Below are 13,104 nucleotides of genomic sequence, written 5' to 3'. Positions count from 1 at the left end.
CGAATCTCAGACAGCAACTGTTGGAAGTGGGAAAGATGTTTAATCGAAACCCACGATTGACGAACTCTGACACTGAAGCTTTGGAACGAACCTTGCATGGAATTGTTGAGCTTCAGACTAGGCATATAGACAGGCTCACCGACAGGCTCACTAACTTGCATGTAGCTTTACCTAACGTACACTCTGATCTTTCCAAGCATGTCCATGCACATACTAAGAGAGGACTTGTGGATTTTCTAGGAATCCTGTCTCAACAACTCTTTGGTACGGCATTAGATAAGGATGTAGTGCAATTGGGTAGACAGATGCATGACTTGACACTGGCCGCTAAAGCCAATAATAGATTAATCATGCATGTGTATAAACAGTTAGATGAGTTCACTAACCAAGCTAACGAGATAATTAGGACTACCAACCATCTAGTAGAGCTTGTGAACAACATCCAATTTAACCTACCAACCCTAGCTAACTTGGTGTTATTCGCTGAGTACTTACATGCTCTCGACGAGTCAACCACTGCTTTGGAGAAGCATGCAGCCAATATGGTGGACGGCTTAATCGATGCAAGTTTGAACAGGGTTAATACTTTATTGCTGCCTACTAATATATTAACAAATGCAATTGATATAGCTATATAGCTATGTGGAAGCATGGACTTATGCCACTTTTTGATCTGAGTCAACTGGAATATTATTACCCATTGTTAGAGGCCCAGTTGACCCATGAAGGCATCCTGATATTGGTACCTATGAGGAATGCTGTAACATACCAGGCATGGCAGTTCATTTCCTTCCCTTTTGCTACTGCTAATAATACACTTGTTGTTATTGAAGAGGGTCCAGAGGTGCTAGTTGTCTCAGATGACAAGAAATATGTAGCAGAAACGACTGTGGATGAATTTGAGAAGTGTAAGGCCTCATTTCTTGATCTCCATGTATGTCCTGCTTTCCATTTTGTCTTCGTACCATTAAAGGTAGAGGAGTGTAAGAGGGCCTTGTTGGACACAAATACTTCCTCTGCTCTGCAACGTTGCACCTTCCAACCCATTCAGTTGAAGTCAGTTTTCCATGCTCATATTCATGCGAAACAGTACTTTTACTTTCCTGAGACAGAGGATGTAACTGTGATTTGTGCCTCACAGAATCAATTCCTTACAGTAAAGGGGTACTATGTTGCACCTGATTTTTGTGAGTTACACAGTAAAGAGATAGCAGTTCTGCCTAGCAAGCATCATCTAGCTTTGACAGTGAACTTCTCATCCCAGTTACGACCCTTTTTACCTTCATTCAATGTTACTTCTTGAATGTGAACAGGCTGTCTCATGTATTAAAGGAGCTTACCTTCCTCTCCCACCTGAACAGGACTAATTTAGAGCCTTATGTACTGTCTTATCTTCCTTCATATCTTTCTCCTTCCTATTTTGGTCCTGGCGTTGGTCTTCTACTTATTGTGGTCTTGTCCTGGGTTTGTGGTTTAGGCTACTATTTAAGGCGCCAATTAAGGAACCCATCGAGACCACGTGTCCGTACTCGCGGATTGCAAGTGGATGTTCCTGAATAGTTAGCTACCCTACACTCTGGTTAGGCTACACGGTAGTTAGGACAACAATGTCGACGAGGACGTCAATGGTGTGGCCAAGCGATGTTCCGGTGTCAACATCTTTTTCCATATGAAGTTGTAGTATCACACATTTTACATAATAATTTTTAAAACTGTTTAGTCATAATTAACAGTATGTAATGAAGTGTGAATGATGAACAACCAAATATCATTTCGCTGTTAGCTGTGGTATAGGAAGAAGGTGGATGGCAGACCACAAGGGCCACCCTGTTTCAATTATAAAATGAAGGTTAGGAGAAGTGAAAAGATATCTAAATAGTGCGTAAGTGTAAAGTCCTGGGGAACCATTTATTATGTTGGTATATGTGAATGTACTTAATACCATTTTATAGAGGTGTATAATGTCCTAGTAGAGTTGTCTTTTATCTCTACTTTTTGCATAAGCCCAGAGTATATGTAATGCTCGGCACCTCACTTTTTAGCTGACAGCACCGCGCCCTAGTCTGCTCGGTGAGTGTATAGCGTCAGAGGCCGTTTTACAGTTATAAAGGGAGGTGGTGTCGCTCCTACATATCTCTCGGGTCGCAGTTATATTATTCTGTACCCAATAGAGAGAGATTTAATCTGCTCACTTCTGTCACCTTACGCTACCACTTAATAACAGACCAGCTTTCACCTTCTCGTGGCAGAGGACCTTTGGTGGGAAGTGTCGGGCAGTGACGGCGAGTAGCTGACGTGTACTACAGACAGTGTCGTCGATCCAACACGGTGGTCTAGTTATACTATACAGCAGAACACTATGTAGTCAACTGCTACTTATAACGGCTACATTATTTTATTGGTGCTAGCGGTGGCACGATATTTAGTGCTAGCCGTGTACCGATACTAAATTGGTGGCCAGCAGTGCGACGATACATTTTATTGGTGCTAGCGGTGGCACGATATTTAGTGCTAACCGTGTACCGATACATCCAATGGCAATGTCCGAATTAGAATAGGGATGCTGGAATCAATTAGAATTTCGAAAAGGGATCGGGAATGTTGAAATTAGGGAGGACATTTTAGAATCCGATTGAAAATTATTAAAACTAGATTGAGAACTGAGAAATAAGTTCAAGAATATTTTGCAATGATGTCAAAATCGGGAGGGACAATATCGGAAATGGAGTGGGAATATTGGAGTCGAAGTAGGAATATTGGAATGGGAATACCTGAGTGTGAGTGGCAATGCAGCTATGAATATACCTGGTCTTTTATTTATCCCCTCCCCTCCACCCAGTACGTCATTTTTATTTGTTTGCCAATGTTATCTATCTCTTCTCCCCACATCCCGACTCTCTCTCACAGATATATATATATATATATATATATATATATATATATATATATATATATATATATATATATATATATATATATATAATCAGCCGTTTGAGTATCCACTGCAGGACAGGCCTATCCCGACCGAAGTCGGGACGATACAGTGAATGTATCTCTACCAAATGGCTTAGGCTGTCTAGCAGAGATTGTGTATAGGGTGACAAGTGCTTGTAAGTGTAATTGGAGTGGCTTTGGATGTGTGTGTGTCTGTGAACCAAGTGTAATCGGCCCTCGCAAGCCGACTGGGTGCAAGCATACTTTCTAGTAAGCGACACTGGTTCAACCACAGCATCCCTTGTGTCTGCCAATGTAGTACGTGGTCGGGTGAACATTCCTATTACCCTGGCGGGGCACGAACCCTGGTTCACCCATGTACGAAACGCACACCCTACCACTGTACAACAGAGTCATATATATATATATATATATATATATATATATATATATATATATATATATCTACAATATATCTATATCTATATCTATCTATCTATCTATCTATCTATCTATATATATATAAATAAATAAATAAATATATATATATATATATATATATATATATATATATATATATATATATATATATATATATATATTGCCAGACGCCTCAATCCCGTTCGGGGTGGCCACAAATAAATCGCCTGCACGTCGCCCTGTCCCCCGCCATTTCACTGCCATGCTCCCAACTCACACACTCCTCTCTCATATACCTCTCCACTCCATCCCTCCATCTCATCCTCGGCCTCCCCCTCCCTCTCCCCCCCTTCACCACACTCACATACACTCTCTTCGTCAGTCTTTCACCCTCCATCCTCTCCACATGGCCAAACCACCTCAGTGTATTCCTCCTAACGCTTCCTATCACATCCACATCAACACCACAACGCTCCTTTATATCCTCATTTGTCACCCTGTCTCTCCATGTGACTCCACAGGCTCCTCTTAAATAACTCATTTCAATTGCTCTCACTCTTGACTTGAGCCCTTCCAACAACGTCCAAACTTCACTTCCATACGTTAGAGTTGGTATCACAATACTTTTTCACTTCTATGCTCATTTTCCTGTTTCTTATCACTGCTTTCAGTGTTTTATATATATATATATATATATATATATATATATATATATATATATATACAGTGGTAGTTGGTATGCTTGGTGTGCCTGGAAGAAATGAAAATGGGGAACGAATGATAGCGATATATATATATATATATATATATATATATATATATATATATATATATATATATATATATATATAGTGGTAGTTGGTATGCATGGTGTGCCTGGAAGAAATGAAAATGGGGAACGAATGATAGCGATGTGTGTTGAGCGAGAGATGGTGATTGGAAATACGCTGTTTGAAAAGAAAGATATTTATAAGTATACATGGGTGAGACAGGAGGGTGGAAGGGTTGTTGATAGAGCTTTGATGGACTATGTGGTTGTGTCTAGGAATGTAATAGGAAGATTGTTGGATGTGAGAGTTCTGAGAGGGGAAGGTGGAGGTATGTCTGACTACTACCTGGTGGAGGGAAAGTTAAGAGTAGGTAAGAGATGGATGAGAGCTAGGAGGGTTAGGTGTGGCAGGGAGGTTTTGAAAGTGAGTGAGTTGGATAAAAGGGAAAATAATAGAATATCAGGAGAAATTGAAAGATTAGTGGAACGCAGTGAAAGATTGGGAAAATGGCAGTGTGGAGGAGGAATGGCAGTTGTTTAAGAGTGCTGTGGTGAGGCATGCAGAAGAGGTGTGTGGTGTGAGACGTGTGGGTGGTGGTGTAAGAAATGGAAGTGAATGGTGGTATGAGGAAGTAAGTATGGCTGTGGCTGAGAAGAGACGTGCATATGAAGTGTGGCTGCAGAAGAAGGATGAGATGTCGTATGAAAGGTATAAGGAAAAGAGGAATAGGGCGAGAAGGGCTGTGTGTGATGCTAAAGTGGCAGCAGATGAGAGGTAGGGTAGGCAGCTGACAGAGAATTTTCAACAGAATAAGAAAATGTTTTGGAAGGAGGTGATAAGGGTGCGAAAGGGAGAGTCTGAGAAGGAAGAACGAGTAAAAGCAGAGGATGGAAGGATGTTAATTGAGATGGATGCAGTAAGGAAGAGATGGGCAGAGTATATTGAAAGATTGTTAAATGTAGAGGAGGAAAGGGTGGCTGAGATTGTGGCGGATGGAAGGGTGCAAGGAATAAATGTGTTGGGAGAGTTGAATGATTCTTTGATCACAAACGAGGAAGTGGAGAAGGCAGTAAAGGAGATGCAAACAGGGAAAGCTGCAGGTATGGATGGGTGTGCTGTGGAATGCCTGAAGGGTGGTGGAGTGACTCTTGTTGACTGGTTAGTAAGATTGTTGAATGTGTGCTTTGTGAAAGGTATGGTTCCAATTGACTGGGCAAGTGCTTGTGTGGTCCCGTTGTATAAAGGCAAGAGTGATAAGTATGAATGTACTAGCTTTAGGGGTATAAGTCTGTTGAGTGTTGTAGGTAAGGTGTATGGTAGAGTGTTAATTATAAGAGTTAGAGAGGGTACAGAGGGAGTGATTGGTGAGGAGCAGTGTGGCTTTAGGAGAGGGAGGGGATGCATGGATCAGGCGTTTGCTGTGAGACAAGTGTGTGGAAAGTATTTAGCGAAAGGCAAGGATGTGTTATGGGCATTTATGGATTTTGAGAAAGCGTATGATAGAATTGATAGGGAGGCTTTGTGGACTGTTTTAAGATTGTATGGACTTGATGGTAGGTTACTAAAAGGGGTGAAAAGTTTTTATGTAAATAGTAGAGCATGTGTAAGAGTGGGAAATGCTGTGAGTGATTGGTTTCCCGTGAGAGTGGGGCTGCGACAGGGATGTGTGATGTCGCCTTGGTTGTTTAATATTTACATGGATGGTGTTGTATGGGAGGTGAATGCAAGAGTTTTAGGTGGAGGTCTGAGTCTGGTGAATGTTGATGGTGGAGAGTGGAATCTGAAGCAGCTGCTGTTTGCAGATGATACTGCACTGGTGGCTGATTCAGAGGAGAGATTGAGACAGTTGGTAGAGGAGTTTGGAAGGGTGTGTGAAAGGAGGATTTTGAAAGTAAATGAGAATAAGAGTAAAGTGATGAAGTGTACGAGGTTGGTAGATGGTAGGGGGATGAATATGGTTTTGAATGACGAGTTGCTTGAGGAGGTAGAGTGTTTTAAATATCTAGGGTCACATGTTGCTGTGGATGGAAGAATAGATGCAGAAGTGAAGTTTAGAATAAATGAAGTAGGAAAGGTGCTGGGAGGAATGAAAAAAGTGTTTAGATGTCGTTCGCTTAGAATGGATGTAAAGAGAAGGCTGTATGAGGGTGTTGTGGTACCGACTGCGTTATATGGGGCTGAAACATGAAATATGGGTGTTGCAGAGAGGAAAAGTTTGAATGTAATAGAGATGAGGTGTCTGAGGAGTATATGTGGAGTGACGCGTATGGATCGAGTGCGAAATGATGAAGTGCGAAGGAGAACTGGAGTTGTTCGGGAGATGGCTGGTAGAGTTGAGCAGAGGGTGTTGCGATGGTTTAGGCATATGGAGAGAATGGATAATGAGCGATTGGTGAAAAAGATAACTAGATCTGATGTGATAGGTGTAAGGCTGAGAGGAAGACCACGAATAGGATGGATGGACAGTGTGAAGAGAGCGCTGGATGCGAGAGGGATGTCTGTTGAGCAAGGAAGAGTGGCTGTGCATGACAGAAATAAATGGAGAGAAATTGTGAATGAATAAGTGATGACGCAGCCCTGAGGGGATATTCTCCCACATTTGGTCTGATCAGCTAGTCAGGTCAGGTGCGGGTAAGGGGATGGGTCTGTTATGATGTGGCAGGGATAAACCAGTTCTGCTGTCGGGCCCTGCTGCGGATGTCACGATTGCATTGCACAGTTGACCCTTGTGCGGTGTGGTGCGGTGAGGATCTGTCCGTTCTCCTCTTTGGGGCTAAGATGCGAATGAATGTGTTTGAATGGATGAGCAAATGGGGAGTGTGTCGTCCTGTCTCGGCTACTTCCCTTTCCTTGGGGGATGGAGCCTAGGTATATATATATATATATAATCAACTATCTATCTATATTTGATTTTTACCGGTTCCGCTGTTTTATTTATAGCTACTGCAGCAATTTTGTATTTTCTCTCTCTCACTCTCTCTCTCTCTCTCTCAAATTAGATCCAATCCGGCGAAGGGCTAGCAAACTAATTACAGCTTCTCGCAATAAATCGAATGAAGGAAAAGCTCCGGAGTCATAAAATCCTTACTCCTATTTATATTTTTTATTTATTTATTTATAATGTATTTTTTACCCTTGTCACCTTCAGACGATTTCATTCAGCTTCCAAGCGATATTTTTTTTCAGCTACAGGGGTTCAGTATAGCCTCTGTTAACCCATTCATTGCCGTAGATTTGTCGTGGGTTGAGTAAAATTGACTTAAGATGGTGAGAATAAAAGAAATCTATCTATGGATGGTCTGCGCTGTCGTAACTCTTTTTACGCACATAACGTTTTTTGCATTTTATTCCGCTTTTGGTAGACGATTATATTTTATATATCGTATTTTCATTATTATTATTATTACTATTATTATTAATGTTATTGTTGTTGTTATCTTGCTGTAGTAGCGTAGCAGCAGTAGTAGTAGTAGTAGTAGTAGTTGTAGTAGTAGTAGTAGTAGTAGTTGTTGTTGTTGTTGTTGTTGTTGTTGTTGTTGATAATATCATTATCATCAACATCGTCATCATCATCATCATTATTGTTATTATTATTATTATTATTATTATTATTATTATCAATCTGGGAGAGCCCCCATTTATAAAGCTATTAATAATGTCTGTGTATAAAACCCCTCCATGTCAAAAGTTAATAAGGCGAATAAAAACGTATGGAGATATGGGGAACAAAATAAAGCATGCGCCTCCGAAAAGTTTCCCTACTTTATTCTTGTTATTCTCACGACTTGTACGAGGCTTAGAATAAACATTTCCAACTGAAGGAGTAAGATATAGAACCAAACTGGATTCCCGCACCACCAGATATCCTTCCCAAGTTGAGTAAAGTTAATTCAGGTAGCTGTCATTGTCTTAATTTGTTTAGTGGGTCTTTGGAGGAAGCTGGCTGAATTGCTTAGGAACAGTCTCCTTTTGGCCCTTCGTTAAGATGTTTTTCTCGCTGTATTCTTGCTTAAAATGGATACTTTTACAATGCTTAGGCTCACGATTCAGCTGACTATAATCTTGTAAGATTAGGGGCCATTGTAGTAACTTATTTTTAGCTTTTTTGTCTTAAGCGCGCGCGCATGCACGCACACACACACACACACACACACACACACACACACACACTCGAATATAGTGCTGCTTATAATTACTCCCCATATCATGAAGCATCGCCAAGCAAATCTGAATCAAGGAAGTGGCTGCTAATACTTTCCATACAAGTAAAAAGAATTAATAGAAGGACATAAAAAACACTTAAATCGCTTGATCGTGACGGCTCTAATAGCGAGAGACGACCGTTTCTTTGTATTCGTCTTCTTTCTATGATTACTCTAAAGTATCCTTTAGATATTTCAGTTCAGTTGGACATTTTATTCTTATTAGTTTTTTTTTTTTACCATCTAGCATTGCTTTAGATTTTCCTTCAGGCGTTTCAGTCATAAGTTACATAAACTTGTAATTTCGTAAAAGCTGTTAAACTAATTATTTATATCACTTATTCTCTCTCTCTCTCTCTCTCTCTCTCTCCTTTGCTCCCCTCACACCCCTTTCCTCTCTTTTCCTCTTCTCATTCACGTACTCAATAAAAACTCTTCCCTGCTTCTGATCACCCCTTAACTCTCCCTAACTCGTATCTCTCAGTTTTATCACGAATTCTTTCCTCTCTCTCTCTCTCTCTCTCTCTCTCTCTCTCTCTCTCTCTCTCTCCCCTTCCCATTCCTTCTTGTTTATTCGTATCTTTCATGGAATTCTTAGTTATATTAAAAGAGAGAAAAGAAACGACGGATATTAATGCATTTTTTTGACATACTTGTTTAACCTTTCACTTGTTTGCTTCTTTCATCATCATCAGCAGCAGCAGCAGAAGCAGCAGCATTCTTACCGTATCTCACACTAAAGCAAACATTATTAGCGTTTTCTTCATGATATTACCTGTTATCAAAATCATCATCGTCTATGCCCTACTCCTCTTTTTGCAAATCATCATCAGCTCCCTCTCCCACTCATTATAGTAATCACAAAATTACTGAAATACCGGTTGACCAGAAAGCAGGCTGAGTGTAGACCTCTGCCAACAATAATGGCAACATCAATACAATTTATGATTTCGTTATGTAAATTCTCTTTCTTATCAAGATAATGCATTTACGGGTCCACATAGTCAATTAATTCTACGGCCTTAGTCGGGATCGTTACACAGTATTAGTGAGCGCATATCTCCTCCAACACCAGTAAAATTTATGATTAAGTCCTGCATCTGCATCCGGAGCCATCTCAGTCTCTGATCAGACCTTTCTGCATCCACTGCTCATCTATCCCTGAAGGTTCATAGAAATCGGATAACAGCCTTCTGAAATATCTTGCAGCATACACAGACAATCAGATACGGGTGAATACTAAACCTCCCTCCTAATTCGTAGGCAGAGGCAATGAAAGCTAAAGTCTCACCCTACGGTTATGTCAAAGCCGATCATCACTCGAACAGTTTGAGGGTACGTCATCAATGTCATCGTTTAACTGCTTATAAATCCTACACACCTCGTGTATGATAGTTGGAATACGTTTTGATGATGATCATGATGGTAATGAGGGTAAGAGTGACAATGACGATGGCGATAATGACTATTACGGCGAATATGATGATGGTGACAATAATAATGTTGTTGATGATGATGATAACAACAGTGACAAAGGTGATAACGGTAATAATTGCGGGGAAAATGATGACGATGATAATGATGATGATGATGATGATGATGATAAGGAGGAGGAGGAGGAGGAGGAAGATGGTGAGATGAGCAGGATAAGAGTTTTGTTCTTCTCTCCTTATCTCTGACTCTCCCTTCCACATCACTTCTCTTCCCTTCTCTTCAAATTAATTGGAGGGTGTAAACAAATAATGAAAAGTGTACTCTCTCTCTCTCTCTCTCTCTCATATGCCCACATACCCACACACAAACACACTTTCATACACAATCATATACAAAACACACCGTCACAAATACGCAGACAAGCTCTCTCTCTCTGTCTCTCTCACTCTCTCTCTCTCTCTCTCTCACCAACCCAGATACTCCGCAACCATGCACCACTCAGTCGCATGTAAGAGGCAGCTATAGGGAATGTAACGAGATAAGTGAAGCGTCATTAGTTGAAGGGTTAGTCATTAGGGCAGTGTAATTACACATGTCAGGGTGGTGTGGGCGGTATTTAAGGTGCAAGATTGGCTGAGGACGTAAATGCTGACTGAGCAGGTGTGCATCGAGAGAAACTGATAAATTATTCCAAATGGAGACTGTGCGCTGTTCCAACATGCTTTGCTGCCCTTTTCCATCATACATTGCTGCGCTGTTCCATCATCTGTTGCTGCTCTTTTCCATTAGGCATTGCTGCGCTGCTTCATCACCCTCTTGCTGCGCTTTTTCGTCCTGTATTGCTGCGCTGTTCCGTCATACATTACCGCGATTTTCCATCATACATTGCTGCGCTGTTTCATCATGCATTGCTGCAGTTTTCCATAATACACTGCTGCGCTGTTCCATCATACATTGCTGCGTTTTTCCATCATGCATTGCTGCGCTGTTCCACCATGCATTGTTGCTCTGTTCTATCATGCATTGCTGCGCTGTTCCGTCATGCATTGCTGCGCTGTTCCGTCATGCATTGCTGCGCTGTTCCATTATGCATCGCTGCGCTGTTCCATCATCCTCTTGCTGCGCTGTTCCATCATACGTTGCTGTGCTTTCCCATCATGCATTGTTGCGCTGTTCCATCATGTATTGCTGCGCTGTTCCATCATGCACTGCTGCGCTGTTCCATCATACATTACTGTGTTTTTCCATCATGCATTGCTGCGCTGCTCCATCGTCCATTGCTGCTCTGTTCCATCATCCATTGCTACGCTTTTCCAGCATGCATTGCATCACTGTTTCATCATCTGTTGCTGCACTTTTCCATCATGCAGTGCTGCGCAGTTCCATCATGCACTGTTGCGCTGTTCCATAGTCCGTTGCTTCACTGTTCAATTATGCATTGCTGCGCAGTTCCATCATGCATTGTGCGCAGTTCCATCTTACATTGCTGCACTGTTCCAGTATGCATTGCTGCGCAGTTCCATCATGCACTTCTGCCAAGGGGACGTACACCCACTAAAATAATAATCGGCACACCCTCCTTCGATACCCTTCGCAACTCTCTCTCTCTCTCTCTCTCTCTCTCTCTCTCTCTCCATATATAGTATAACCCCCGTAGCTTCATCTCCTATATAATGAATATTTCATTGCAGTGGACATAATACTCGAAGGAAGGTCTCAAAACAGCAAAGCATTATCCACTAGATCGGGGGTGGGGAGCGTCCGGCCTCCGGCCCGTATAAGGCCCGCAAGACCATTTTATCAGGCCCGCGAGGCACTTCATAAATGCAATTTCATAAACTCATCAACGAATATATATATAAATACATATATATATATATATATATATTTACAAATATATATATATATATATATATATATATATATATATATACAGGGTGTAACGCGACGTATGACAAAAACTTACACCAATGATCTATCATGTAATTTTGAGTATATTTTGTTCTATAAACATATGCTCTCTGCGACCCCATATCAGTACACAGCATTCGGCTGTTTTGTGGAAAAGCTTCGTCTCTTTCATGTGCCATTGGGTGAGAGCTTGGCAGGGCGACGGGAGACGAGTATTATTAGCTTACACTGCACTGTACATGAAAATCCCATATCCTATCAGTACACACGAGTTTTAAGAAGAAACTGTACGTAGTCTATTGATTCTTTAACATCAAGTCATGCATTCCTGCAATTCTTTTGCACAAATCGACTGTAACTAAGGATTAAATTCAAATTTTATGGCTTGCAAGGGAGAAGGAAGAGAGGGAGGGAGGACAGGCTGGTGTGTTTGCCAGTTATGTAATATTTGGTTTGTAGGATGTTGCTACCAGCATTATCATAACACCCACAGCTCATTCAGTGAAAGAACATTACTGTACTGAGTGACTAGCATCACTTTAAGTCAGGAGTAATATTATTATTAATTAAAATTTTTCGGCTGCAAGTAAACGTGGCATCATTTTTTTTCATATTCTGTTGAGGGGAGAACAGTGATACAGGATTGCCAATGTAACGACTATGTAGCTAGACCTATTTTTTGCTTCTACTTGCGGCACTAACATCTGGCAACATGATATCTAGCTACATTCTGGATATTTTTGCCATTTTTAGGTGATATTCTAGAGATTTATCGTATTTTCTAGCGATGTTTTGCAGTGTTTATTATCTAGCGACATTCTAGCAAGTTTTCAGGAATAGACTAGCGAGATTGATGAGAAGGACTTGGGAACCCTGCGTCCACTGTCATTTGAACGGGAACATTCGCAGGGGAGGCACACACTTCAAATAATGTTCTCCGCGTTCTGTTGTTCACCGGGTTCAGCTTCACATGTTCATGAAACAGCATGCCACGTACGTACAGCAATGAAGACTATGCAGATATCATGTATTTTTTTACGGATTCTGAGATGGTAATGCCAGTCTGCAGAAAGGAACACAGGTGGAGATACCCAATGGCGCCACGTTTACTTGCAGCAGAAAAATTGATAAATAAAATTCTTCCTGACTTAAAGTGAGGCTAATCTCCCATTAGAATAACTTTTTTTCACTGAATGAGCTGTGGGTGTTATGATAATGCTGGTAGCAACATTCTACAAACCAAATATTACATAACTGGCAACAACACAGCGCTTGTCCTCCCTCCCTTCCTCCCTACTCCCTTGCAAGCCATAAAATTTGAATTTAATCCTTAATTACAGTCGATTTGTGCAAAAGAATTGCATGAATGCATGACGATGTTAAAGAATCAATAAACTACTTAAAGTTTCTTCTTAAAACTCGTGTGTACTGAT

The sequence above is a fragment of the Coenobita brevimanus genome, chromosome 38, assembly GCF_032717465.1.
Source record: "Coenobita brevimanus isolate Jiangsu-jjx chromosome 38, ASM3271746v2, whole genome shotgun sequence".
In the NCBI taxonomy this organism is placed as follows: Eukaryota; Metazoa; Arthropoda; class Malacostraca; order Decapoda; family Coenobitidae; genus Coenobita; species Coenobita brevimanus.
The sequence above is the reverse complement of the archived record's forward strand: the minus strand, read 5'-3'. Positions refer to the sequence as shown.